This window comes from Geotrypetes seraphini, chromosome 4, assembly GCF_902459505.1.
Source record: "Geotrypetes seraphini chromosome 4, aGeoSer1.1, whole genome shotgun sequence".
Classification (NCBI taxonomy): Eukaryota; Metazoa; Chordata; class Amphibia; order Gymnophiona; family Dermophiidae; genus Geotrypetes; species Geotrypetes seraphini.
Window position 1 is genome coordinate 201931895 of NC_047087.1, and position 24873 is coordinate 201956767.

At 42.8% G+C, this 24873-nt stretch overlaps 1 protein-coding gene across 1 annotated transcript in view; it reads right to left on the reverse strand.

Moving 5' to 3' along the window:
* NDST2 (N-deacetylase and N-sulfotransferase 2) overlaps positions 1-24873 on the reverse strand; it is a 687503-nt gene that overhangs the window by 303749 nt on the left and 358881 nt on the right. The window contains 1 exon segment of the mRNA XM_033942504.1: positions 10797-10875. The gene's annotated coding sequence lies outside the window, so the exon portion shown is untranslated.

Sequence of the window (24873 nt, forward strand, 5' to 3'; positions counted from 1 at the left end):
ATTCAAGGTACTGAAGGGGATAGACTAAGTAGATAAAGATAGGTTGTTCACCCTCTCCAAGGTGGGGAGAACGAGAGGGTACTCTCTAAAGTTGGAAGGGGATAGATTCTGTACAAACGTAAGGAAGTTCTTCTTATCCCAGAGAGTGGTGGAAAACTGGAACGCTCTTTCGGAGGCTGTCATAGGGGAAAACACCCTCCAGGAATTCAAGACAAAGTTAGACAAGTTCTTGCTGAACAAGGACATACGCTGATAGGGATAGTCTTAGTCAGGGTGCTGGTCTTTGACCAGAGGGCCGCCGTGTGAGCTGGTCTGACCCAGTAGCGGCAATTCTTATGTTCTTAATAAGATGGGGGAATTAGCACAAAAATATAACTCTGGCATCATCAGCATCATGGAAACATGGTGGAATGAGGAAAATGTCTTGGAGACTGTGCTACCGGGATACAAAGTATACCTCAGAGACAGAGTAGGACAAAAAGGTGGGGGCATTGTCCTATACATCAAAGAGGAAATCGAGTCTACCGGAGAGAACACGCAGGAAACAAAAAATAAGGTACAGTCTCTATGGGCCACAATTCCAGAAACAAACTGAATGGAAACAAAGATCGGCATCTACTACCGACCCCCAGGGCAGTCCGAAGAAACTGAAGGAGAAATGATGGACGGGATTAAACGCAACTGCAGTTATCATAGGCGACTTCAATTATCCGGGGATAGACTGGCACCTAGGCACCTCCGGCTGCAGTAGGGAGACCCAAGTTCCTGTATGCTGTAGGCAATTGCTTCCTGGAACAACTTGTCAAGGAAAATACTAGAGGAAATGCAATTCTGGACTTAATTCTAAATGGACTACGAAGACTGGCGCAAGGTATAGAAGTTGACGAGATGCTGGGAAGCAGTGATCACAATATGATCTACTTCAACCTGGACACAGGGGCAAAACATCGATCCAGAAACACGGCCATGGCACTGAACTTCCGAAAAAGGAATTACAAAGGGATGAGACTCATGGTGGCAAAATCTATATATACCGCGTATCAACAAGGGATCCAAGAGGAAAAAGAACAAGGAACAACCATGGCTCACTGTAGCGGTGAAGGAAGCGATCAGAGACAAGAAGACTTCGTTTAAGGAATGGAAAAGGTAAAAAATGGACGAAAACTGGAAAAAACACAAACATCAAAGCAGGTGCCATAAGGCGGTGAGAGGGGCCAAAAGAGACTATGAGGAAAAAATAGCCAAGAAGGCAAAAAACTTCAAGCAGTTCTTTCGATATATCAAGGTGAAATGACCTGCGAAGGAAGTGGTGAGGCCACTGGATGACCATGGAATAAAGGGAGTACTAAAGGAGAACAGAGTCATCACCAACAAACTGAACACATTTTTTGCATCTGTATTTACCGAAGAGGATATACACAACATACCGGAAATCGACAGGCTATACGCAGGAAACGAAGATGGGAAACTGACAGGGTTGACGGTCAGTCTAGAAGAGGTATGCAGGCAGATTGATAGACTTAAAAATAATAAGTCCCCGGGACTGGACGGTATCCATCCGAGGGTAATCAAGGAACTGAAAGGGGTTATAGCTGAACTGCTCCAACTAATTGCCAATCTGTCAACCAAATCAGGAAGGATTTCGGAAGACTGGAAAGTGGCGAATGTTAAGCTGATCTTCAAGAAAGGTTTGAGGGGAGATCCGTGAAACTACAGACCGATGAGTCTGACCTCGGTACCAGGAAAAATGGTAGAGGCGCTGACAAAGGACCGCATCATTGATCATTTTGACGGACACAATCTGATGAGGACCAGCCAGCACAGCTACAGCAAAGAAAGATCTTGCTTGATGAACTTACTGAACTTCTTCGAGGGAGTAAACAGGCAGATAGACAAGAGTGACCCAGTCAACATTGTATATCTAGATTTTCAGAAAGTGTTTGACAAGGTCCCGCATAAACAACTACTTGGAACAATTGCGAGCCATGGAACTGAGGGTGAAATACTCACGTGGATTAAAAACTGATTGGCGGATAGGAAACAGAGAGTGGGGGTAAATGGACAATACTCGGACTGGAAAAGCATCACGAGTGGGGTGCTGCAGGGATCTGTGCTCTTCAACATATTTATAAACGACCTGGAAATTGGTACGACGAGCGAGGTGATTAAATTTGCAGACGATAAAAAGTTATTCAGAGTAGTGAAGACACAAAAGGATTGCGAAGACCTGCAACGTGACATAAACATGCTTGAGAAATGGGCTGCGACATGACAAATGAGGTTTAACATGGGTAAGTGTAAGGTGATGCATGTCAGTAACAAAAATCTTATACATGAATACAGTTTGTCCGGTGCAGTACTTGGAGAGACCCCCCAGGAAAGAGAATTGGGAGTACTGGTAGACAAGTCAATGAAGCCGTCTGCGCAATGTGTGATGGTGGCGAAGAAAAAGGTGAACAGAATGCTAGGAATGATTAAGAAGGGGATCACAAACAGGGGATAGATTCCATACAAACGTAAGGAAGTTCTTCTTCACCCAGAGAGTGGTAAAAATCTGGAACGCTCTTCCGGAGGCTGTTATAGAGGAAAACACCCTCCAGGGATTCAAGGCAAAGTTAGACAAATTCCTGCTGAACCAAAACATACGCGGTTAAGGCTAGACTCAGTTAGGGCACTGATCTTTGACCTAAGGGTCGCTGCAGGAGCAGACTGCTGGGCACAATGGTCTGACCCAGCAGTGGCAATTCTTATGTTCCTCTGAAAAATAAAACACAGACATCAATTTTCAATACAGGGTGACCCCTTAAAGGTCAACCTCTGCTATAAAAAGAAAATAAAAATGAAAAGGAACACAGCTTTCAAAGCGTAAGCCTTTGAGCTAGGAGACTGAAAAGAAAAATATCAGGCTCCCAGCCAACTCAAACCCCCACCGCTCCATGGAGGATCCCAGGCCAAGTATCAAAAGAGTCACATCCACCAATCCATGCTCAAGCACAAGTTCAAGCATTGTCTGTTGGTTCAGGAAACCACTGCCGAAGCTGGTCTTTAGCACTATCACTGATGTCAAACACGAAAGGTTGTTCATTATACAGAACTCGCAGTTTTGCTGGAAATTGCAATGAAAATCTCAGTTTCTTTTCAGTGAGCTGCTTACAGATAGGTGAAAAGCCCCTCCCTCAAGGATGCCACCTACGCCAAATAATTTTGAAAGAGCAGCACTTTATAATTATGTTTACACGTCTGGCCAGTTCTACTGGTTTTTGTTATTTGTTCTTGTTTGTATTGGTGTTCTATTGTTCTGTATTGGGGCACGAATGACAGCTTATATTTATCTCAATATCATTGTCTTAGCATGTAGGTCATTCTTGCCCGACTGTTGTATATCTTAAACTGCTAATAAAAATGATTGAACTAAAAAAAAAAGTAAGTTCCTTCCTTTGGCAATAGGATTTCATGAGCAGATCTTTAATGGCAAAATTTAATATGCATAAGATCACAATCCATGGACGAACCACTCCATCCTGTTTCCTACCCAGTCTATGTGCTCTCTCAATCCTGAGTGGCCTCAGCATGGAAATGGTAAGAAGCTCAATTGACAGCCATTTTTCAAGCATGGCAGCTAGATCATTGTCCAGTATGAGCTCAGGGTTGCCCACCAAGTGCACATTATTCCACCTGGAACGATTTTCGATATCCTCCAACTTTTCTTCACAGGAGATAAGTTTACGCTGCAATTGAGCCAGCTCCGCAGTAACCGTGTTCAAAGAATCCTCAGCTATGCTCACTCGGTGTTCCACCTCCAAGACCCTGGAAGTAAACTCGTGAACCATAGTTGATAGAGTAGTCAAAGACTCCTGCACTTTATCGAGCCTCGAGCCCAGTGCCAGAACCACAGCCTCAGTGAGTGTCACCACTAGCACTTCTCAGCAGGGCCTGCCATTTTCCTCTCAGCGCTCGTAGGAGCCTTGCCACATTTCCTCTCATTTTTTTCCAGTTTTGGAGGCCATGTCTGATCTGTTTTTCTGGACAAACCTGTCCATATGAAAATAGAGGAAGATTTAGCAAGTAGTAAAGGTGAAAATCGCTGCAAATTATTGTTCAAAATGGACAGTTAGAAAGGGAGGGCTATGGAGCTCAGGAAAACATGGCCTCCCAGCTCACTGCATGGCCATGCCCCCCAACTCATGCTTTTTATAGGCACCTCTAAAACAAATCCTGCTACTTGGCTTATGGATAACACACTCATACACCCAAGGCTTGGTATGCGAAAACAGAGTAATAGCATTAGCATAATCCTGGAATTTTTAACTAAATGACATGTAACATTGCTCGTTATCAGGATTAATAATTTTCTCTTCAGTATCATCTTGTGCTTTGAGCAGAAGGGGATTCAAAGTCCCGTGCAACAACTATACACAAAAATCCCCTATCAAGAAGCAACCATTGACAAGAATGCATGAAGTACTTCATGTATTGTACACACTCTCTCTCTGCACTTCATATTGATAACTGAAAAAACAAATCGTGCCCATTAATGCATTAAATATTTATTGGAATGGGAAGATGAACTGCAGGATATAGACAGGCCACTGCCTGAAATCTGATACTAATGAAAGGTATATGGTTCTATATTTATAGTTTCAGTAATCCTCATTTTTCATAGGTGACATTCTTATTAAAGCATATTACTGGAAGATGACAGCATTTTGCTCAGTTTCAGGGCAGAGAGGATGGAAAAGAAATGCCCAGAACTACAAGGCTTTCTTCCCAACCACAAAAATCCCTCAAACCTTCAAACACTAGTACTCTCAAATTCTACAATATAAAAAAAACATTAAAAACTGTGTGTGCAATTTTGGTAAAGTACTCAAATTGCACATGCTATTTAGTTAATAACAAGCCAATTAGTGCTATAATTGCCATTTTTAACAAACAATTATTGGTGTTAATTAAAATCAATTGCAAGTTATGTGTGGGGTAATTTATAGAAATAAAACAAAAACATAAATGAAATAAAATACCTTTTTTATTGGACTAACAATGCATTTTATGATTAGCTTTCAAAGGTAACCCCTTCTTCCTCAGATCAGAAATAAGCAAATGTTGACAAATATCAGTATATGTAAGGGAAACATGAAAGCACTCCAGTGACATTCTAACATGAAGAGGGACGGGTGGATAGGTAGGAGACAGAGAGAGGTGATAAAGCATTTTAAATGCCTTTGGCATCTTTTTACTTAAAATTTCCTTGTAAATGTTTAGTTAAGTTACATGATGTGGAATAGGTTTTTTGGTTTCCCATTCAACTACAACAATTTTTAGTTGCATGTGAGCAGAAATAATATTATTTCTTTTTTCTGTATTGTTTTCATCCCTAAGATTATGAGGAGACAAGTATTCCTATAATAGTAAGGATTGATATCAGGTTCGCGTAGGTCGAGCTGAAAATTTTTTCTTTTTTCTTTATCTTTTCTTTTACTTTTTCTTGTTCTAGGTGAGCTGAGAATCTTTCCTTTTACTTTTTCTTGTTGTATTAGTATCCTGCCTCCCCTTTTTTGTGGGCTTAAAAAGGATTTATGTATGATGAAATTATGTACTTTGATTGTAGATTTCTCTTTTTTTCCTGTTATTAATGGATAATGTATTATTCAAATTATAATAAAAAACTTATTGAATAATAAAAAAAAATAAAAAAAATGCCTTTGTAGTGTGAAAGAAAGCCGTGGTCTTTCTTAAGTTCTGTCTGGTGGGTATCAAAATATTTTCCTTTATGTTTTTGTTTTAGTTCAATATATTATCCACACCTAAATTTTACACACAAGTCAAAAAAGGGGGCACAGAAATGGGCAGATTGGGGATGTTACTTTAAGTAATTATAGCATAAGGGCATCCATGCCTAAATGTAAGCACAGTCATTTACATTACACTTCCCCTCCGTATTCGCGGTTTCCGTATCTATGGATTCACTTATTCGCAATTTTAAACAAAAAATTCCTTTTCGGACTATTTTAAGCCCTGCAAGCCCCCCCCCCTTAAGCTTTACTTGGTGGTCTAGCGGGTTTTTGGGGCAGGAGTGATCTTCCCACACTCCTGCCCCATGCAGATCACTCACAGGAAATGGCTGCCTTGAGCTCCCGTTGTACTCTTGAGAGACTACGGGAGCTCAAGGTAGCCATTTCCTTTGAGCGATCTGCACAGGGCAAGAGCGTGGGAAGATTGTTCCTGCCCAAAAACCCGCTAGACCACCAGGTAAGGCTTAAGAGGGGCTTTCAGGGCTTAAAATAGCTGGGGGGGGGAAGCAGGGGTTAGGGGCAGAACCGGTCCGAATATTATTCACGTTTTTTTTAATATTCGCAGGCCGGCTCTGCCCCTAACCACTGTGGATACAGAGGGAGAAGTGTATGTTTTCATGGGGGCAAATGGCTGCACCTAAATTTAGTCATAGTTCCCAGGCATATGTTATATTCTATAAATCACATCTAACTTTAAGCGCGGCTTATAGAATAGTACTTTTTCGGTGCCAATTTTTTGATTGCCCTACAGTGCTTCCTCTAAGAATTAGCCCTGTATGTGCAGAATTTTTCTCATGTGAGCTACAAGTTCTGAAAATATTTTTGCGTGAGCAGCAAGTTCTAAAATCCAACAATTTCCCAAATTTACAAGTACTGTATTTTTGTAAGCGACACTCCCACAATGTATGGCCGTTTACTCATGTGCTCAGCTTAGAGGGCAAAAAACAACAAAAAACAAACTGCAGACTGATATGTACAAGATGCAGGCAATGTTTATTTTACCCAATATTAAAAGCGGAAGCCAATACCACCTTTTCACAAACCAAAAGACCCAACAGGGTCCGTGTTTCGGAAAACACGCCTTCTTCAGGGGTCCATGGTAAATAAGGTGAACAGCAAACCGCAATTTAAAATGGATAAAAAACAACCGCCTGTGTGTGCACTGGATCGACGATGCAGCGCAGAGTAGTTGTCCAAGCAAAAAGGTGCAATGTTCCCTCTAAGGACTGAGCAGACCTGAGCAAAACTTTTTCTTCATGAGCAAAACTTTTTCTTCATGAGCAAAGAACTGAGTTGAAGTGAGCAAGAGTTTTTGTTACATACATTGTGAACACTTCTTCAGATACATACACAGACAAGCACACACAAACCAATAGAAAATTCATAATTGCTAGTAATTCTCATCAATTTGAGTCATCAGCAAAGGTATTAGAGGTTTATTTGGACAATCAATGGAATTACAAATAAATAATGTGCTCAAGAAATTAAGACAGATCAGAAAATTCATAGATCCCAAGATTAGCGCTGATAGTTCAGGCACTGATATTGTCTAAACTGGATTATTGTAATTCAGTTTATATAGGCTATACCAAATCTGATAATTCAGAATACAGCAACCAAATTGGGGATCCTTTTACTAAGGCGTGCTAACTGATTTAGCGTGCGCTAAAGATTAGCGTGCACTAAATGCTAAGGCGCCCATTATATTCTATGGGCACCTTAGCATTTAGCTTGCACTAAATCAGTTTGCATGCCTTAGTAAAAGGACCCCTTAATTTTTATGTTAGTAAATATGATTATGTAACTCCATTGTTCAATTCATTGCATTGGTTGCCGGTGGAAGCTAGACTTAGATTTAAAATGAGTGTTCCAATGTTTCATATTTTTCATGGATGGGCTCCCCTATATTTGATTATCTGGTTGTTTTGTTCCTTTAGGACATTGGGTTTTAATTCTAGGGAAAGAACAAAGTTAATTTATCTTTCAGTAAAGGAATGAAACATAAAAAAAGATATTTACTTCTTTACAGAAGTAAGAAAAATGTCTGCTATTTAGAAAAATGATAAAAACAGTATTATTTGAGGAATTTTTAAACCGCTACAGTATTATATTACACTAGTGTTTAAGCCCATTACATTAACGGGTGCTAGAATAGATTTGTAAACTTTTAGCACAATGGGACGCTGAGGTCTTTCTTTATTTCTTTCTTTGCTTCCTGTTCCCCCTGTCCAGCAGGCCTTCTCCCTTCCTTTTACCTCCCCCCTGTCCAGCAGCACCTCTTCCCTGCTCCCCCTGTCCAGCCATAGCCCTTCTCCCTTCCTTTTACCTCCCCCCTGTCCAGTAGTACCCCCTTCCCTGCTCCCCCTGTCCAACAGTTAATCCTTCTCCCTTTTACCTCCCCCCCCCTGTCCATCAGCACCCCTTCCCTGCTCCCCCTGTCCAGCAGTAGCCCTTCTCCCTTCCTGGAAAGTTTTCAAGACACTGATTTAGAGTTTAGGCTGTAGCGCTACATCTGGGTACCATTTATTTTTACATGAATAAGAAGGCCACAAAAACAAGATAAAAAACTCTGGTAGCACCACTCTTGTATACTAAAAGGTATAAAAAAAAATTCCTTACCCTGAATGCTGTACAATGATCCAACTGCTGTTTCATTCCACTAACATTAGTATAGAGGAAATATATGGAGGTATGTGAGGCTAGCAAGAATACCATGACCCACAGGTGTATCCCATGAATGTAGTGGAAGCTCGATAATAACAACTTTTTCCAGAGAGAAGTAATTTGTTTTGGATTTAGCAGCCCCAGTGGTTTTGAAAAGATGGCTCCCATGCCATACAATGCTCTTTCAATCTCTTTTCAGGACAAATGTACCTGTTCAAGTTTCTTTGTGATTTTATAATGAACCGTTCAACCTTTTTTCTGGCCCAGTTATTTTTTGAATGTCTACTTTTCATACCTACTTTTGTCTTTTACCTTTGGCTTTTGGTTTATTTGGTTATTTATTTGGTTATTTTCTGGCCATGCCATTTTATAATGAGATTAAAAGAATATGATTTTACTATTATTTTTTAAGAAGCATACATGCAACCTGTTTGTGGCATCTAAAACATTTCTTATATAGCTGTATTGGCTTGATTAAAGAAAGGTACTTTTCTTGGTTCTCTTTGACTACAGGCAGAGGGGTAAGGGACAACTGCAGCCTGGTGAAACTCAGTTAAGACACCTACATCCAAACAGGACCTGCTTTTGTTTGAAAATGAAGCGTAAGCTGACTACAAGCAGATGAAATATCTGAAAAGAGGAGGAGGTGGTAATGAGGAGATGGTAGTGGGGGGAAGAGGTAAATGGAAAAATGGTGGAGGACGATATATGGGAAATAACCCTGAAAGGGAGAAGAAAGTGAACAGATATTTCAGTGTAATCCTAACACTGCATGCTAGTTCTTTCTTGTCCCCTCTTTTAGACAATCTGTAACTTGGAGGCTACAATTCTGGAAACAGCTTTTTAAAGAAAACTATGCCTGCTGTGGCAGTAATTCTGTACAGGTTGCCTAAAGTATATGCACTGAACACAAGTTCTACAGCAGCAATTACACACATAATAGCCATTATAAAATACTAGTCCACATTTGTATGCTTAATTTTAGGTGTGCCACTTATGCCATGTTAAAGGTTGGTGTTAGAGAATGAAACAGGGACAAATTATTCCCCGTCCCCGTGGGAACTCATTTTCCCATCCCATCCCCACAAGTTCTTTTCCTGTCTCTGCCCCATTCCTACAAGCTTTGTCCTCATTTGCACATGCCTCAAACGCTTTAAAATCATAAATGTTTGAGGCTTATACAGTTAAGGCAGAGCTTACAGGAATGGGACAGGGACAGCGACAAAACTCATGGGGACAGGATGGGGAAATTGAATTCATGCAGGGACGGGGACAAATTTGTACTCGTGTCATTCTCCAGTTGGTGTAAATGCTCACGCGTATCTGACAGTGTTCTACAGTATAATCTTATTATATAAGTGCTGGGCATACCCCTGACCTGCCCATGCCACTCCCATATCCTCCCTCATCCCCTAGTAATTATACACTAAAGCAGTAATTTCCAAACCTGTGGGCCCATGCTCAAAAGATTCACGGCACTGGAAACTATACCGTGAATTCAGCGCAGAAAAATCAGCATGCATGCTCAAAGTAATATAATTACTAAGCAATTAGTGCCGTTAAAATTGTGATACTAATTTGCTGCTTGTTATTCTGAGCAAACTTTTCTGTCAGTGCCTTAACTCTAATTGGCCACAGCATGCCATACCCTTCCCTGAGCTCGAGTAGACCTACCTGGGCCAGGTCCAACTCCTTAACTACCACATCTTAATGGTAGCCCACTTGGAGAACTACATCCCTATTTGCAGATGTAACCACCTAACCTCAGGGCAACAAAATAAATGCTGAAATCATTTCACTAGAGTCTCTTAGTAAATGTATCTCCCCCATGGACTAATTTGGCTGGGAAATAGTGGAAGCTCAAGGCAATGAATTCATTTACCAGTTGACCTAAAACTCATAAAATAAGAGTTTCTCAGGGTAACCAATGGAATACAAACATATAAATTAGCATATATATAAGGCTTTTAAGCAGAATATAAGTTTTTTAAATACATAAAAACAATACATAAATACATAAAAACAATACATAAAAACAATTCCCAGCAAGGAATACTTTAACAAGTAAGAAGCCTCTGATCATGTTCATCAACACAAAGCATTACAAATTGAAACTGGATTTGTGCCACGTTTATTTTTAAAGACATATTCCTATATTAGCCATACTTTAATTCATTTCTTTTACTTACAAAAAAAAAATCTGAACTGGACCCAGTTCCATGGTTCAGGCTGTAGAGCACTAGCATAGAAGTTTAAGGCTCCTGTGTTGTTGGCAGGGCTTGTGTGTCCTACAGAGGGGACATGAGCATGCGGGTTGGTGATAAGAAAGTAAAGATATACCTCCTGTGATAAATCCGGCTGACCAAAAGATTACTTCGGTGGTCCCTGTTCTGAGAAATTTTTCTTCAAGTTTCCAGACCTGCAGAGAGACAACACATGAGTCCTAATGGCAACGCGCAATCAGCAGTTACAGTCTTGAATTTATCTACCCATGACGGCTGCTTCATCACAGTCCAGTGCTCTGACCACTAGACCGTTGCTTCCTCCCTTTTCATATTAAGAGTCACAAGGCACTGTGAATTGCTCCATGATTTGATTCCATACAAAGAGAAATTTGATCTGAAAAAGTTCTAACTACTGTAAAAACAACCAGAAGGGAATAAGAGAAGGTGCTCTGTATTTACAAGGTGAACCATACATAATTACATACAATGGTTTATCAAACAATTTTGCTCTCATGGTTTCTCAACATCTTTTTTATCTCCCTCTGGCACTGTCATTTTCTATGCTTTATTTTTTCTTGACCTTTTTTCACACTCTATCATTTTTTCTGAACAGCTTCCCTTTACTGATGCTATGAATTATTTTCTGTACACTCTATGTATCTCTCTCTCTCTCCTGTGTCTTGTCCACTTGCCTTTCTGTATCTATGCAACTTCCTGCACATTTTTCCTATATGCCCTGTTAAATATTTCTCTCTATATATATTTTTGTATTCCTTACTGCCCAGGGGCTGGAGGAGTTGCCGTACAGTGAGAGATTAGAGAAACTGGGCCTCTTCTCCCTTGAAAAGAAGAGACTGGGAGGGGACATGATCAAAACATTCAAGATAAAGTAGATAAAGAGAGATTGTTCACCCTCTCCAAGGTAGAGAGAACGAGAGGGCACTCTCTAAAGTTAAAAGGGGATAGATTCCGTACAAATGTAAGGAAGTTCTTCTTCACCCAGAGAGTGGTAGAAATCTGGAACGCTCTTCCGGAGGCTGTTATAGGGGAAAATACCCTCCAGGGATTCAAGACAAAGTTAGACAAGTTCCTGCTGAACCAGAACGTACGCAGGTAAAGCTAGACTCAGTTAGGGCACTGGTCTTTGACCTAAGGGCTGCCGCAGGAGCAGACTGCTGGGCACGATGGACCACTGGTCTGACCCAGCAGCGGCAATTCGTATGTTCTTATGTATGGCCCAGAATCAAGATTGTCTGCCCTATCCACCATACCCATGGTTTTTAGTTGGGGTTGTTTTTGTTTTTTGATTGGTTTTTTTTGCATCTTTCTTCAACCTCTGTACTAGTTCACTGGTTTCATTCGTGATCAGAGCTTGGGAAAAAGTATTAGGTGCACTAGGTGATATTCTGCCTTGTATTCCCTTCCCTCCACTCTATCCCACCCCACCTACCTTTCAACATGCATACAATTGTCACAAATTAAATATTGTACATTTAGGGCTCCTTTTACAAAGCCGCGCTATGGCCTTAACGAGCGGAATAGCGCACACTAAATTGTTGCGCGTGCTAGTTGCTACCGCCTCCTTTTGAGCAGGCGGTAGATTTTTGGCTAGCGCATGCCATAGCGTGCGCCAATCCGGTGCGTGCGCTAAAACGCTTAGCGCAGCTTCGTAAAAGGAGCCCTTAATAAAATCCAAAATGTATACAAACATTTACTGTACATGAAAAAAAAAAATGTGATAACTGGATATTTAAAGACAGCACACAAATAAAGAGAGACTGTCACTTTCTGCGTCATGCATATTAAATCTGCATTCACTACTGTTTAATCACACTTGTTTTATTATCTTTTTACTAATAATTATTTCTATAGCGCTACCAGACACACGCATCACTGTACATTAAGAACATAAGAACTTAAGAAGTTGCCTCCGCTGAGGCAGACCAGAGGTCCATCTCGCCCAGCAGTCCGCTCCCGCGGTGGCCCATCAGGCCCATTGCCTGAGCAGTGGTCCCTGACTATCTCTATAACCTATCTCCACTCCTACCCCTATACTTGCCTCTTCTCCTATCCCTATAGTCCCTGCTTGAGAGAACATACAATCTAATTGTGGAAGACAAACAGGACAAAAAAGTTGAATCTACACATATTGCTCAGCAGTGATGTAGTGAAGGAGGATAGCGTCTTGGGTAGTGGAGCCAGGAATCACCATACTGTGTGCTCCCACTCTTCCCCGCCACTTGGACACTCCACTGTCTCTGTGTATCTCTTGAAATGTTCACCAGAGTGAGCTAACTGAACCAACTGGAAAGAACTCCCGCCCCCCCCCCCCCCCCCCCCCCCGCAAAGAACAGTATCAGCGTGTAGATATCAAGACAAACATTGAATAATAACACCTCAGTACGGGCAATCTACCATACGTTTGAACTCTGCAAGCACCAGAACAAAAGGTCTATATAAGTCTTGCATCATCAGATGTTCTGAGTAATTTAAACCGTAATGTAAAAATTTATTTGATGCAAAACTATGCAAAAAAGCCACTCGCTTAAAAAGTTCAAAACATGAGGAAACAGTGAGACACTTTAAACACCCCAGACTGACATTACATAAAAAGGTTTTTGAGAAATTGTCCAGTAGTCTTGAAATATAGAGCACCGGTCCATGGACCAGTGCCGGTCCACAGAAATTTCCTGCCGGTCCACAGGGCCAGCACGTGCATCAGGCCCAAAACAGTGTTCTTCAACCGCCAGTTCACGGTGCGATCGATGCGGCATTATCTTCGAGCCAGCTCCCTCTTCCTCACCGATTCAGTGCACAAAGCTACGGGCAGTGGCTCCTACGGGCATCCTGCGCCTGAACCGGAAGCCTTCTCTCTGACGTTGCAACGTCAGAGGGAAGGCTTCCAGATGAGGCACGGGACATGCAACGTGCAATTAGTACTATTATGGGGGCGGGGTCTGGGTGGAGATTGGGTAGAGATGGGTGGGGTCTGGCCCATGACTTAGCCCCGTGTTCTTCAACTGCCGGTCCACGGACCGATGCCGGTCCACATAATAATTCTTTTATTTCTGCCGGTCCATAGGTGTAAAAAGGTTGAAAAACACTAATATAGAGGACCGTCTTCCACCTGCTGCTCGCACTGGCCTCGGTTCCCTTCTGACATCACGGCCTGGTCCCGCGACCAGGAATGACTTTGGAAGGGAGCAGAGGGCGGTGCGAGCAGCAAGTGGAAGATGCTGCTCGTGCTGGTGAACATTTGAAGGGGTACACGGGGAGGGGGGGGGGTTGGAGAGAAGGAGAGGTGCCAGCACCCCTCGTGAAAGTGCCCAGGGTGGTCCAACCGTCCCCCTCCCACCCCCACCCCTCACTTACGATTCCACTGCTGCTCAGGTAGGGAATTACAGAAGGAATGATAAAGCGGATAGGGAACTATGGAGAGAATGGCAAACAGATATGGGTGTTTTACTAGTGGGCTGGAGTTAGATTTAAAGCAGGTTCGAAAAAAGTAGGCTTTTAGCATGGATTTGAATCCTGCAGTTCTAGGCATACGGTGCAGCAAAGTAGAAGGGACAGGGTACATCACAGTGGTTTACATTATTCAGAATAAAATCAACAATAAATAGTGGCTGGATACTGACGTATAATAATGAACACCACAGACATGACAGAGGACACAGCCCATATTTTTCCATGCCAGAAGGTAAGGGAAAAGATAAGAGAGGCCCTGTTATTTGCTCAAGTAGCCCTTGCAAGTACTGGAAGCAAAAACAACAGTTTTAGACCTGACTTGAATTTGCTGCATGAAGATTGCTTGCAGAGATAAGGTGGCAGGTCATTCCATATGCTGTCTAAATTCTAGGCTCAAGCCTTATACCTACAACAGAGCTGGTGCAGGCTTTTTTTGCCGCGCTGTCCAAGTGATTATTGTCCTATCCCCTGCCCTCAAACACACACTCATGGATTCCAATAACTTAATGAGTGTTTAAGTGGCAGAACATCATCTACACACGCAGTGGGATTAGAGTAAAGCTACCAAATTTGTACATGATTTCCAGCTGGCATTAGGTACATTAGGATGCACTACAAATGTAAATGCATCATTTGAAAGGGAACTCTGCAATGACAGTGCATAGGATGAAGTTAAGGGGCTATAGGCTCAGAAGTAATCTAAGGAAATACATTTTTACAGAAAGGGCGGTAGATGCGTGGAACAGTCTCCTGGAAGAGGTGGTGGAGACAGAGACTGTGTCTGAATTCAAGAGGGCCTGGGATAGGCACGTGGGATCTCTTAGAGAGAGAAAGAGATAATGGTTACTGTAGATGGGCAGACTAGATGGGCCATTTAGCCTTTATCTGCCATCATGTTTCTATGTTTCTAAGACCAATCAGAGCCTAGAGCAAACCTGCCATACCTTAATAGCACTGCAAGGATTAATATGGCACTACCCCTACCTATGAAAAGGCATCACTACAGCTTTACTGGTTTTGCGATCGTTCCCCGACACGATTCACTAAAACGCTGCCTGATCATTCTTCGCTCCGCTCCTCCCATGCAAATTAGTAAAACCCCATGCAAAATAGCCAAGCGATTGATTCACTAAATAATTGCTTGGCTATTTTGCATCAAGTTTCACTATTGTCAGACAGGTCTGCCTGGTATTTATTTTTTTTTTTATGGCACTGATATTTTGCATGTATTACACACGTAAAATATCTTGCCAATTTAAAAAAAAAATTGAAAAAAGCCCCCCCCGACAAACGCGCCCCACCCCCCCATAAAAAAAAGGCAGGAGGGATGCTGACTCCTTACTTCTAGAAAATACATCCCCCGCCCCTGAAAAAAAAACCCTCCTGCCACTGACTCTGGGCCCCCGCTCTCCACCCCCTCTCTGTACCTCAAAATGTTGGGAGCAGGAGGGGTGCTCAGTCCCCTCCTGCTCCGTAGGCCTCTTGGACATGACTAGGCCTTAGGCCCCGCCCTGGTGCATCATGTGATGCACAGAGAGGGGCCTAAGGTCCTGATTGGCTCAGATTCCTCTGGCTCCTCCCATGGGAGGGGCCTGAGCCAATCAGAGACTTCCTTAGACTACTCCCTAAGAAAGTCCCTGATTGACTCAGGCGCCTCAAGCCCCTCCCAAGAGAGGAGCCTGAGGCACCTGAGCCAATCAGGCTGTGCATCACATCATGCACCAGGGCGGGGCCTAAAGCCCACTTGTGTCCAGGAGGCCTACAGAGCAAGAGAGACCGAGTACCCCTCCTGCTTCCAACATTTTGAGATACAGGGAGGGGGAGGGAGATCGGAGAGCGAGGGTCTGTGGTTAGTGGCAGGAGGGAGTGGGCATCCCTCTTGCCTTTTTCTTTGGGGGGGGGGGCACGTTTGTTGGGGTTTTTTTTTCATTTGGGGTTTTTTTTTTTCATTTTTAAAAAAATTGGCTACATATTTTGCATGTGTAATACACACAAAATATCTGGCCCATTTAAAAGAAAAAAAAAAAAAAGCCACTGACAGCTGTGACAGGAGGCTGCTTCCCCTGTCACTACTGTCAGGGCTGCCCTGACTCAATTGCTCACTGAGCGATTTAGTCAGGGAGTTTGCATGCAAATGATTTGCACCTCTGTGCAAATCATTTGCATGCAAAAAAGGTAGTGAATCAATCACTGTTTCAAAATCGGTCAGTAATTGGTCAACAGTGATTGAATCACTACCTTTTAGTGCCTCCTAAATAGGAGACAGTAAATGATCCAGAGTTAATTTTTTGCAGGTCTGATTTGTTAATGAGAAAATTAGCGCAGGGCCTGCAAATTAAGGAAATAAAAATCCCTAAGTGCCGCATAAAATCTGGGCTTAGCAACTGGGGAAATCCCACATGAATATACACAGGACAGATTTCAGAGCACTTTAGTAACAGAGCCCCTTAATTTTATTATGGTAGAACTGTCTCTGTAGTTCAGTTATAGTCCCCTATGTCTGAGCTGTTATCTGGAGAATGAAAAAAAAAACCCCCACATGCTAGTTTTATCTTTCTAGCTTGTATAACCTCTTTCAATTCAATTGTGTTTTGCGATTCTCCAGACAAAGTTGCGTTATTCGATTTATTTGCTGATCCAGAGATTGATAAGAATCATTCCCTGACAGATGATAAAAGGTAAACAGTGCAGCCTTTTTCTAAATGTCAACTCCAAATGAACTTGTTATATATTGTTCCTGGTTCAAGCTCCATCAGCAATAAATTGATATGAAACCTGATATGAGCTTTCAGATAAAGACAAACTATGTTTCAAATCAAACATAGCTAAACAAATGAACAAGAACATTAGCATATATTGATGATGGTGACAAAATAACTAATGATACATTACTTCTAAACAGATGACCCAACAGTATAGCATATGGAAATTCATAATCTTAATTCAAATCACAGTGTTAAATCACTTTTATTAAAAGCATTGCTTTATTTCACTAAACTAAACTAAACCTTAGGTTTGTATACCACACCATCTCCACAAGCGTAGAGCTCGGCACGGTTTACAGGGTTAGGTTGAAAAGGAGCTACAATGAAGGGTTATAGGAAAGGAGCTAGGAAGATAAAGAGGGAGGGGGTACCAAAAAGCGGGAGGTGTTAGATTTTTGAAAAGAGCCAAGTTTTCAGGTGTTTGCGGAAGGATTGGAGGGAACTTGAAATTCTGAGCGGGGATGTGAGGTTGTTCCAGAGTTCTGTGGTTCTAAAGGGGAGGGATGTTCCTAGTTTTCCTACGCGGGATATACCTTTTGCAGAGGGGAATGATAGTTTCAGTTTTGGGGAGGATCTAGTGGAATTAGGGTTAGAGGAGTTCTAGAAGAGTGGGATAACGGGAGGAAGGATGCCATGTAGGATCTTGAAAGCTAAACAGGCACATTTAAAGAGGACTCTGGAGTGAACTGGGAGCCAGTGAAGTTTGGACAGGAGTGGGGAGACGTGGTCGAACTTGCCTTTAGCGAAAATAAGTTTGGCCGCGGTATTCTGGATTAGCTGAAGTCTATGGAGTTTTTTTTTAGTTAGGCTTAAATAGATGGAGTTGCAATAATCCAGTCTAGAGAGGATTGTGGATTGAACAAGGACGACGAAGTGAGAATGATGAAAGTACGATCTCACATTCCTCAGCATATGAAGACTAAAGAAGCATTTTTTTACCAAGAAGTTGAGATGGTCATTGAAGGAGAGAGAGGAGTCTATGATGTGCCAAGGACTTTGCTTGAAAACTCAAGCTGAAGAGTGGAGCCGGAAGATAATGGGATGGAGGTGGGTAAATGACCTAATATTGGGCCGAGCCAAAGTAGTTTTGTTTTGGACTCGTTCAATTTCATTTGTACAGAATGTGCCCAGGATTGAAGGTTCATTATACATGTGGATATGTTCTCAGCGAGGTTAGTGAGGTTCGAGTCGGTCTCAAGGAGGATGAGGATATCGTCAGCATAGGTGTAGAGAGTTTCCAGGGGGGATAGATGAAGGAGTTTCAAAGAGGACATGTAAATATTGAAAAGGATAGGAGAGAGGGGTGAGCCTTGCGGGACTCCACATATCGGCTTCCAGGGAGGGGATGAGGTACCGTTTATGTTAACGGTGTAGGAGCGTAAGCGTAGGAATTTCGAGAACCAGTCTAGGACTGTGGAACTTATGCCTATTTCAGAGAGTTGGAAGATTAGGATATCATGATGGACGACGTCGAAAGCTGTGGAGAGGTCGAATTATAGAAGTACAGCGAATTTGTTGCGAGAATGAAGTTGTTGTACCTTAGAGATTAGTGAGGCTAATAGGGATTTGGTGCTGAAGTTGGGTCTGAAGCCGAATTGGTGGGGTAGGAGAATAGAGAATCTTTCTAGGTAGGATGAGAGTTGAGTGGATATGATGGATTCTAACATCTTGGTTAGGAGAGGGATATTTGCTATTGGACGGTAATTGGAGGGAATAGAGGGGTCATGGTCGGTCTTCTTCAGTAGAGGGGTTAGTGCAATATGTCCCATTTCGGAGGAGAAAAGGCCCGATGTTAGAGCATCGTTTATAAGTTTGGTGAGGGAAGCGATGGCCTGTGTAGAGATATTCTCGAATAGGAAGGAGGGGAAAGGATCCAAGGTACATTTGCAAGTTTTTAGTTTGAGGCAGAGTTTGGAGACTTGCAATTCGGAAACAAGCTCAAAAACAGTCCAGGATCCGTCGGCTGGAATGGGATTGGAGACAGGTAGGGAAGGGTTGAGGTCAGTAGAGATTAGGGAGTTGTAGGAGACTGTAGGTGGGAAGGAGCATCTTAGGGTGGTAACCTTTTCATTGAAGAATTTTGCAAGGGCATCTGCTGATAGAGACGAGGGGAGCAAGGATGGGTCCTTTTTTGTAGTTAAGGAGCGCCAAATGTTAAACAACGCACTGATCTGGTTGTTGGATCTGGAGATTTTATCTCTGAAAAAATTCTTCCTGGCTTTTTTTAGTAATGAATTGTAAAGTTTAATATTGACCCTCCAGGTCTGTCTATCTGAGGGGGATTTAGATTTTTTCCATTTGCGCTCCAAAGTGCAACATTTCTGTTTCAGCTCTCTATGGAGCGGTAGATACCAAGGGGCCTTTCGGGGGTAGGAGATGGTTTTTGTGGATATTGGAGCGAAGGAGTGATAGATGGATTCGGAGAGGGAGATCCAATTGCACCAGTAGGATTCAGAGTCTGTAGGCTTAGGATTGGAGGAGAGTTGGTTGAGAAATTTGGACCAGAAAAGATTACTGGAAATTTTCTTGCGGAAGGTTATTGAATGGGAGGAATGGGATGGGGATTCAAGGTGTGACAGGAAAATGGGGAGGCAAGTAGCCCCTAAGAAGTGGTCAGACCAAGGGACTTGTTCCCAACCAGTGTCATCGGTTAAAGTTTTGAAGGCAGTAAGGTCGAGGAAAGTGGTGAAGTCTAGTGTATGTCCTTTTTCGTGGGTTGGAGAAGAGGTAGGTGAGGGAAAACCTAGAGAGGTAAGGAAGTTGTTAAATTCGATCGTGTCCTTGCTGTTGGTGTCATCAAGGTGGAGATTAATATCATCAACAATCAGTAGTCTTTGAAATTTAAGAAAGGCGTTTGTTATAGCCTCAAAGACGAGATTGGAGGAGTTGTTCCAAGGGGTGGGTGGGCGGTATAGTAATAAGATGCCCAATGGGTGAGTGCGGAGTTCATCATTGACAGAGACAAGCATATATTCTAGAGAGGCGTGAGTGCCCTTCTCTAGGAGCTGGACGTCAAAGAAAGATTTGTAGAGCAGTGCTAGTCCGCCTCCTTTTCGGTTGGATCTGGGGGAGAAGGGGCCTTGATAACCATGGGGGAGGAGTTCATTTTGTGTAAAAAGATCATCTTTGGCGATCCATGATTCCGTGATGCACAGGAATCCAGGATCAAACTCATCTAGAAGGTCCTTCAAGATTTGGGTCTTATTGCATGCTGATCTGGCTTTGCAATAAAGAGCCGGGACTGGGGTGAGAGAGTCAGAGACAGCATTGGGAAGATTGGCTGGGGGCAGGGGCTTTAGTGAGTTTAGGTTGACTTTTTGGAGATTTTTCTTGAAAGGGGGAATTCTGGTGCGTATCAGCGTGGGGATTCTGAGGCCAGGGCAAATATTATTGGTGTTTGGTGGGTCGAGTAGGTTGGGGGAGGGGGGTATCAGACAGAGGGAAGAGTAGAAAGGTGAGCAGAATAGGAGGAGAAGGAACCAGAAGAAAGGATTCATGGCGGGGTTAGGGCCAGATGATTGGTGTGTGAAAGTCTGCAGCAGGGGGGGATTAGTGTTAGCTAAGGAAGGGGCAGGGGACTTAATTAGGCTGGCTGAGTGCATAATCAAGAGTATGGAAGAAAGGTGAAACCTTTGGCAGTAATACAATTTGGCACTGAATAAAAGTACAGACAGTAATAAACTTAGGCAACTAAAACAAGAGCATGGACAATAATAAAAAATAAGGAGCTAAAACAAGAGTATAGACAGTAATAAAATTTGGCCCCCAGTGGATCTCGATAAGCCAAGGAGGGGGAGGGCGGTGAGTTAGTCAGAAAGGAGCCCCGTTGGTTTGAGCGTCAGACTGCAGCTCTCAACTGTCGGCTCTCCCCTGCTGGAAAGGGGGAGGGGTGTAGATGATGCTAGATGCCCTGCTGGAAAGGGCTCCCGATCTGGCCACTAGTGAAACTGGCAGTTGGTGCCGAGCACCGTCAGCACTGCTCCTCTTGTAGTTCTCTCCCCTGCTGGAACGGGGGAGGGGAGTAGATGATGCTAGATGCCCTGCTGGAACAGGCTCCCGATCTGGCCACTAGTGAATCTGGCAGTTGGTGCCGAGCATCCCTCAGCGCTGCTCCTCTTGAAATTCTCTCCCCTGCTGGAACTCCCAAATTCAAATTAAATACATTGAACAGAGTAAAGCAAAATGTTTGCAACTGCTTACAACGCTTAGCAAGTCTTCACATTTGTACATTTTTGACAGTCTGCTGTTTAAATATACTTCAAATCTATTAAAGGAGGAAGAGTTTGTTTCACTAGTCTATACTCAAAAATATACTCAATTGCTTTGGTTTTTAGCAGCGTCTTTTCCACGACTCTCCACACATCAGTTTGTTCCACGTTCCTACAATCACAGGACTCTCAGGGACCCCTGAAGAAGACTTTTTGTTGAAACACGGACCGTGTTGGGTCCCATGCCTTCAGCGGACTGGGTCCTTTAGGTTTTTATGTGGATTATTTTATTCTTATATGGATTCTTTCATGTGGATTATTAAGTTTTTATGTGGATTATTTTATTCTTATATGGATTCTTATGTGGATTATTTTATCTTTGAGTGGATTATGTTATTGTACTTTTGAACTTTGACATTTTTAATAAAGTCCATTTTAGGAACATCGTCACTCCACAGTGTTTTTTTGGTTTCTCCTGGGTTTTTTCCTCTGTGGATTTCCTGAGGTCAATTTTCTTTGTTTTCACTAGTCTATACAACATGCTTTTTACACTTTCGACATGAAAGAACAATTAAGAGAAACATTGAAAAAGTAATAAAAGCACCACATTCATATACACTAGTCTGAGTACAGGTCTTACCTATCCCAGGGGAGAAGGGAAAAAAAAAAATCTTATAGTGGAACTTAAGTAAAATGAATAATTACTAGATTGTTGGTTTAACATTGCCTCAAAAATGCATGTGACTGTTGGGCAGACTGGATGGACCACACAGATCTTTATCTGCCATTATCTATTATGTTACTATCAATGGCGTAGTGCCCGGGGCAGTAGTGCCCCACCGCCTTCCCCACCCTACTCTGCACCCCTTCCCTGTACCTTTCTAACTTTGACGTGAGCAGCCACAAACTTACTGTCCCACGTTGGCTTCGGCACTCTCTCTCATGTTACTTCCTAGCCGCGAGTCCCAGAAGTGACATCAGACTAGAGAGCTGCATGGGAACGGGGACGACGGGAATCCCGCGGGACCCACGGGCATCCCGCAGGTTCCCCTTTCGGGTCACGGGGATCCCGTGGGGACGCCCCCTAGGGTCGCGGGAATCCCATGGGGACGCCTCCGAGGGTTGCGGGGTTCCTGCGGAGCTGGATATAGTCAGTACCGCGGCTCTTCTTCTCCCTACCTGCTCTGCTTGCAGCACAGAGCCGAACGGAAGTCTTCCTGACGTCAGCGCTGACGTCGGGAAGGCTTCCGTTCGGCTCTGTGCTGCAGGCAGGGCAGGTAAGGAGAAGGAGAGTAGCCTCGCGGCTCGAATGGCGTACCAAGCGAGGGGGGCGGTCTGCCCCGGTGCAGCACAGCTGGCCAGGTCCCCTTACTTTTGTGGCGCTTCTCCGACCGACCGACAACAGCCCCGGTCCGACAAACCTCCCTGCCCCCCCTCCCACCCCCCCAAAGATACGAATGAGAGAATTCACATAATGGCTTGTATGACAGCTTCAGATGTTATGGCTAGTCCTAGTAGAGCAGCAAGCAGGTTCATGGAATAGCTGGGCAGGCGGTGTCATCAACTGTAGAGAAGGGGACTTAGGCCCATACTCCACTCTAACCACTATACTTATGGTGGAATCTGTGAGCCTTCCAAAATCCATATAAATCCCACATGCGAGATATCACCTGGAGGCATAAGGCCTTTTAAGGGTGGTGTACAGTTGGATCCAGTAGGTTTTAGAGGACTCATCATACACCATAAGGAAGTTAAGGTGAGAGGTGTACCTGGTACCTTTTATGTGAAGTTCATTACAGTGTCCCCTAAGGTGTCTCACTGCTCTGCTGGGATATCTGTATAGCCAGTCTAGTACAAATGCTGGCTCCTCCTACATCCCAATGACTTGTTTTTTGCATTTCTCATTTGGATGTTGGGTTTTGTTTTTTTTCCAAAAATGGTTCAAAATGAAACACATTTTTGAAAAAAACAAGATAGACCTTTTTCAGTTTTAAAAATGGTCATATGCACTATTGAATTTTTTTGTGCATTTTCCGCAAAGCGTCTAAACTCAGATTTATACGTCTTACCAAAAATGCCACTCAGAGTCCATAATTCATAAAGGAGAGATTGCAAAGAAGCTCCAGTGACTCGTATTATGATTTGCTATACCGCTTTTCCTGACAAGCTTGTCAAGTTGTTGTACATTATAAAATTAGAGAAAAGGAAAACGAATCCATGTTCAGATAGTTTGCTGAGCATACGTATCAAATTCCAAGGGGACAAGACACACAAATCTTGTTCAGGCTATCTAATATATACACTATGTTTAAAAGAAAGAACTATACAAAGCTTCTTTTTTGCATAACTCTGTCAATTTCAATAATCTTTCTTCAGAAACAAATTTTTAATAAGGATCAGATCCTCCTGACTTAAAGTAATTGTGATTTTTTTTTTAAGCAAAATGGTATCTGTGACAGTTGCTAGTTAGCAGTAATGCCATATAGGTGAGGTGACTAGCAAGAGTATAGACTTATTGCAAATTTATTCTGGATGGTATATCCCAAATTTTATTGAAATTGGTCAAGTTTTGACAGAGTTATGCAGAAAATAAATTTATATAGGGGTTTTTTTTTAACAGTATAGCTTTCCAGCTATTATCCATGATGACCATGTCCTCAACCTTCAAAAAATAGTGTAAATAGATAAATTTTTAGAGCTACCATGAAATTTTTATGTGAAGACTCAGCACAGAGAGAGGAAGTGTATTCTCTAGGGATGGGACAACAAAGAAAAAACACTTAATCTAGTAGTTCCAACCTTGCAATTGACATTGCAGGGATCACCAGACAACAGACCTTAGATACTGAGGTGATAAGGAAAGTGTATGTGGGGTAATTAAAGAAGCTAAGTAAAGTGGTTCACCACCATAAAAATCAGGACTAGAATCTTAAATTGGATACTGAACTGTACAGGAAGCCAATGAACATGTTACACCTTTTTTTTTTTTTTTCCAATTATCACTTATCCATGCATAACAAAGAAGCCTGATGGCTGTGTTCTGACCAGTTGAAGCTGTTTCATAATTATATGAATAGACCAGGTTTGACTACTGTAAAACCTGGAGGTTAATATCGCATGATGTAGTGTGTTGTGTCAAATCATCAAATAACTAAGAATAGAACAAAAGTGTTTTAAAGTGAAAACCCCTTCTTTGCAACAGATGAAACGTGCTTCAAAAAGAAAGTTGCGGGCGGGGAAGCCACGAAGGTAAGGGGGCAGGGAGAGAGAAAGGGAGGAAAGGTGGAATGGAGAGGAAAAGACGCTTAAGGGAAATGGGTAAAACTGAGGGGGGAGAAGGACGCTGAAAGCACTGGGGAAGACAAAGGGGTGGAGAAGGACGCTGAAAGGACATGGGGAAGACGGGGGGGGGGGAGAAGGACGCTGAAAGCACATGGGGAAGACAAAGGGGTGGAGAAGGATGCTGAAAGGCCATGGGGAAGACAGAGGGGGAGAAGGACGCTGAAAGGACATGGGGAAGACAGAGGGGGGAGAAGGACACTGAAAGCACATATGGAAGACAGAGGGGGAAGAAGGACACTGACAGGACATGGAGAATATGGGGGGGAGAAGGACGCTGAAAGGAAATGGGGAAGAGAGAGTGGGGAGAAGACACTGGCAGGGAAGAAGACAGAGACTATGGGGGAGTGGAGGGAAGAAAATGGGTGCCTGACCAATTTGGAAGAGGGGAGAAAGGGAGAGGCACAGTAAC